Genomic DNA, 6,000 nt, shown 5'->3' with positions numbered 1-6,000 from the left:
TACATCTGGAGTGTCTCTGGAGAGTGGGTCACACTGTACAAAATCATTTTATTGACTGATTGAGAAAATATTCCCCCCCTCCAATATCCTCTGGCTGGTGATTTAATTTAATTACAATTTCCTGATGCTTAAATACCTAACTGTAACCGTTAGCTGTTAGCTGTCGTTAGCAGGCAACAGAATCTGATCCAGCAACGTCCCAGTGAACACAGACAAACATGGTCTCCAAGGCCGACAGGGAATACAATACCAGTGCTGTTTATGGAGTTTCGTGATGGAAAGATAAGCTTTACTTGTTGGTAAAGTAAGCTTGTTAGCTGCTGTTAGCTTGGTTAGCCATGACTCAGCACTGTGGTGCTGGGAGCCAAATCTGGGAATAAAAACCGTGGTACTGGAGCCCATTCCCTGTTGTCAAATGGGCCTCTGTTGGTCTCTGAAGCTGTTTTGGTCCCTTGTTTGACTGTGTTTGCTTGGAGCTGTTAGTCCAGGAGGAGTCAGCTAACAGGTCCTCGTAGCGTTACATCCATGGACCACTTTAGCTGCATGGCAAAGACATAACACACAGCGTGATTGGCTACTGTAAGCAGCAATCAGTGTCTGTGAAAAGTCCTTTACTAGCTGTCTGTTTTACAGGTTAATGGGAACTTTAAACAATAAAAATACTAAGCTACATTTATGATGAACCCACACATGCAAAAGGATGCATGCACGTACAGTAGTTACATGAACATGAAAATGAATTTTGTTGCAAAGAAGCCCTGGTGTTGCTTAACAGACAGTTCGACCTGGCAAAGACGAAAAGGCAGATGCAGTTAAAGAGAAAGAAAAAGTAGGGTGAGAACAGATTATAACACAGGAGTGTATGAAAGAAACAATAAAACAGGTATGCTAATGAAAAATTAGAAACTAAAAATAGTTTGCATTTTTGTCCCTGGTGAAAATCTGCCTGTGTGATGTCTCCCGATGTATCACGTCTCACTTTGCTTGGAGTCCAGAGGATGTTTTTTTCACATTGGACAACATTCACACGTTCAGATGTACACATACACACACCAAGTAATACTTAGAAAGCTGGAGGGAGGTAAGGATCTTAATTAACAGAACAACAATTAGTATTTCACACTTCAGTGAGTATCTCAGAAACAAGTAGTGACAGAGGGCTGCGCACACACACACACACACGAGCATTTACAGCACATATTAATTAATAAGTGTATAGTATATTCACATAAACAGTCACTGCACACACATTGATCACATGCAGTAATTGGTTATCTGCTTTGAACATACTGTACTGCTGGTGTGTGTCTGTCCATTGGTCCTTTGCAGTGGCAGGTAGAAAATTTAATCTCATTATTATTGTTGGCTGCCCACCATATTAAAGGATTTAGTTTAGGTACAAGGGAAAATTAGAGGAAAGTTGGCAGAGGGAGATCCAACAGCTCGGCGGGAGCTTCTGGCCTAAATTTTACCATCCTCCAACTCTTTACGTCCTGATTAAACAAGTTGAGAAAATGTGCACATTCAGAAATACGAACTTTCTAAGTGGAACACCATCAATATTGAATATCTCAGTCAACATGCTCTGACTTCTAGCTTGTCTGTCTGATTACACGTGTGTGATACTTTGTTATACCACAAGCTAAATAGTCAGAACAATGGGCCTCATGCAAGAACATTTTCGTATTCTTGTCTTAAGTTTGTCTTTTTCCTTTTTGTCATATGAAGGGCTTGTGCAAACACACCATGTCAAATTCAATAATTTCAGACAACTGTGTAAATGATCCACCTGTACGTATTTGTACATGCACAAGACTACTATGAAGAGTAATTTATTTTTCAAACTCAAAATGTCTTCAAACTAATAACATATACAGTCTAACAGCAGACTGATGGCACATGACTCTTTTCTGAAAGAAAATTCAAAATACAAAAAACAAAACTGGTAAATGCTACAAGTTCTCTTAAATCATTTCCACCAGATGCGGCTTTGTGATGTTGTGTGTGCACCGCGGTTTTGTTCTGTCATATGAGTGGCTGCAAACTCAACATGTTTGATATAAGTCAATAGCATTCGCGTTTTCAGAATAATGGGCTGTCAAAACAACGGCGTGGAACTGAAAAGTCACAGTGGAAATTTTTTTTAATGAAATTGTTTTGCTTTCCCTCTCAATAAGTTTTGCGTTCCCCCAAAGGGAAATGCTTGAGCTGTATTGTGACAGGGGTCAGGGCTTAATTTGTGCCGGATCCCTCCAGTGCAGGATCCGGCACCTCCCAGATTGGGACTGGCACCTATTTGATTGGATCCAGACTGTTTTTATTTGCTGTTTTTTTTGTTGTTGTTGTTTCACATTAGAGTTCAAATTAATGCCAAATGTTCTCTGAGTGAGTAACTAGTTGATTCCACTAGGCATCTGTGCGCCACAATTTTGATCTGTCCTCCACATGTCTGCAGCATTTCGGAAGCATTTCAGCAGCGGGGCATTTTGCCCGGCAGTTATGTTTATTTTTTCAGATTTTGTTGATTTGGTTCGCCTTCCTTGCTCCTTGCGCTTCTACCTGTACACTCCGTATTTAAATTGTTTCTTTTCCATCCATCTTTATGATCGCGAGTCTGCATGGGGTCTTTTATTTAGAAAACCGACCAGATTCTTTTCTTTTTCTGTGTCTGACTTCTGCCCGCTCAGCCTGCTCCATGCTAATTGACATGGCATTTGTCAAATATAGACTTTATGTAGACATTGTGTAGAATGGCTGCACTCAGGTCCGGCTGCCATGGCACACCTTTGTTCAGTATGTCAAAGGAGTCAGAAGGCAGGAAGAAGCAGGCGGTCACTGAACTCAAACTCCAGAGTGTGTATCATCAGAGCAGTGGGCTTTTGTTTTCAGGATAACCTGCTTAACTTTACATTGACGGACAACTGACAATTCTAAATAGCTGATAAAATTACAGTGGAGGATGCATTCTTGCTTGTTATTGTAATGATGTTTCGCTTGTCTTGGTTCCTGCAGTGCTGCTGCCGTCAGCCTAAGCTTCCCTGAATCTGCAGAAGAGATGGCGGGGGGAAACAACTCGCGTCGACCATCATATGTTCAATAGAATTTCCACCTATTTAATATACCGTCTATGGCTTCAACTCAAGACCCTTTGAGTCTTGTTCTCAAGTGAGGGGACAATGGAGCGTGAGATGAGCAGCGGGAGTGGTATTGTGTTCACTTTACTGCACCGTTGTGACAAAAAGAGAGCTTAGCCAGAAGGCAGATCTCTCTGTCAATCTTTGTTCCTGCTCTCATCTGTGGTCGTGAAGGGTGGGTCATGACCAAAAGAACGAGATCATGGATACAAGTGATCAAAATGGGTTTTCTCGGGCATCTCCTTTGGGGACAGGGTGAGAAGCTCAGTCATCTGTGAGGAACTTGGAGTAGAGCTGCTGCTCCTTTGCGTAAAAAGGAGCCAGTTGAGTTGATTCGGGCATCTGGTCTGCAGCCTATAGGGAGGTGCTCCAGGTATGTCCAGCTGGGAGGAGGTCAGGATATCTCCATCCTGGCCTGGGAATGCCTTGGGGTCCACCAGTCAGAGCTTGTTAATGTAGCCGGGGAAATGGATGTCTGGGATCCCCTGCTTGAACTGTTACCTCCACGACCTGACTTTGGATAAGTGGTTGAAGATAGATGGATGGATGGATGGATGGATGGATGACTCCAACTTGCTATTTGTTCTGTATCACTCATTTTTGCACATGCAAATGTTACATATTGCAACTCACACATATAGTACAGCAGCTCCCCTGCAGTTGTGATCTAGTTTTACTCATCAGATCTGATGTGTTCTAAGTTAGTGTTAATCTACTGAACAGGCAGCTCCAGTCACACACTGATGACCTTTAACAGGGCACACACACACACACACACACACACACACACACACACACACACACACACACACACACACAAATCAATCACACTCTCTCTCCTTCTGTGCATACCAGCGTGTGTGGAATTGATATTCCTTTGTGGAGTCCTTTCACACTCATTAATTTGGAACTTCTGTGCCTTTCAAAAATGACAATTACCTACACAGGACTGGAGGTCATTGAGGGGATCCATTGTCACTGCAACCAAGATAAAAATACAAATTTAAAACATTTATTACTCATACTGCCTGTCATACTCAATGTTCCCCTCTGCTCTTTGATGGAGCTCAGAATTCCTGCTGTACTCCAAATCATCACCCAATCATTTGGATTCTGTGTCGGGCAGTTTACAGATCTGGTGCGTAGAAAACAAATAAATAAGTTGACGTTGACTTCACTCGCGACACGAAAAGTGAGCTCCTGTGTGTATGACCCATCAATCCACCCTGAACTCCTCCCTTCTCAGACTTTGTCACTCTTTGTACTACATCACCTGACTTCCTCCTTTGCCCCCGTCATATTTACTACAGCCACTAGAGGTCACCCCCTAACAATAAATGTAGATATGTGTTGCAATAAACTGCTTGCACAGTGGACTGACAGTTGATTTTTGTTTGAGGGCAGCTGATATTAGTAGTAATGTTACCATGAAACTGTTGCACAGTTCTTAACCAAATGTCTTAACTTTTTCTTAACTTTGTAAAATATAAATCCCTTTGTGTTTCCATCAGCTGGACAAATATATTTATAAGAACATGACATGATAACAAGATTTATCAATCACCAGTAATTGTGATATGTCATTGCATTTTATTGCTCACCTCAGGCAGTTTTAAAAACTGTTTTTCTTTCCACACAGTTGTCACAGAAAAATTAAAAATATGCATAAAAAGTACCAAAACTGTGCAGCCTGATCGACATGATTAAAAGCTCAGCCATCCTAACTACAATGCAAGTTCATTGGGAGCCATGAAATTACCAAAAGACAAGCAAACACATTAAGCTATGATTGCTGAAAATCATATTACAACTGCACTGTTAGAGCCGCTTTGTGCGGGCATGAAATTAAAAGCCATTGTGTTATTAAAAGTAGATCAGTCGTGTGGTACAGGATAAACCAGACAGTCAAACACATCATATGCCTTTGTTCCATTACTCAGAGGTCTGCGTTTTGTAGTGAAATGACAACAAAGAGCAGACAAGTTTCCATCCAAACTATATTTTCAATCTGAACAGAAAACTGGCAAAAGATTCATCTACTGCTGTTCTGTGAATGACACTTTTTTCATTTCATAACATAGTAGTAGTGAGATGATGTTTATTTTTTAAAGTTGCTATAAAAGTTTATTTTTGAAAAAGTTTTAACCATATCATTTTAGCTTTGATTTAGAAAGGCTATTGAGTTGACATGTTATGGTTGAGAGACATTTTATAGCCGTATTATTTAATTATTTTTGTCTGATTAAATTATGTTTTGTTTAAAGAAAATCTGATGGGGTTGACAGAAATCTGGAACCAATCAATTTAAAAACAAAGATGATTATACGTAGGTATTGTTAGTTTTAGATTTTGAAGGCTTTTAACATATTTAAAAACATGTTTTAAGTTGTGTTAGAAGTTTTCCAGCACAGGGAAAAACATTAAAGCAAACCAAAACATTTCAGAAATGACACGTGTCATATATAAAAGTCTTTAAAGAATAAATTTCTACCAAAGAATTGAGTTAGAGTGTTGGTATCAATAATTTTCAGTGTTTTTGGTAGAGTATTATTTGTCACAATCAAGAATGGGCAAAATATCAACACTTGAGGTCTTTGCCTGTTGTTGTTTTTGTAGCTAAGCCTCCCACAGAAACAGCTTGATAATTATTTCGCTCTCAGGTGAAAAAGGTCCCAGCTAATTCTCACGAGAAATAAAACAGAACTGACATGACTCATCACGTGGAAGGCAAACAGAAGAGCCTTCTAACCTGACAACCACACTGCCATCAGATGGAGATGAGAAAAGAAGATGCAAACATCAGTTGCAGTGTTGTGTAATTTATTAGAAAGAAACTTGGATTCATCGAATGATGAGTGTCAGTAAT

The sequence above is a fragment of the Lutjanus erythropterus genome, chromosome 2 (genome assembly GCF_056507025.1).
Source record: "Lutjanus erythropterus isolate fLutEry1 chromosome 2, fLutEry1.hap2, whole genome shotgun sequence".
Lineage (NCBI taxonomy): Eukaryota > Metazoa > Chordata > Actinopteri > Lutjaniformes > Lutjanidae > Lutjanus > Lutjanus erythropterus.
Note: the sequence above shows the minus strand (reverse complement) of the source record.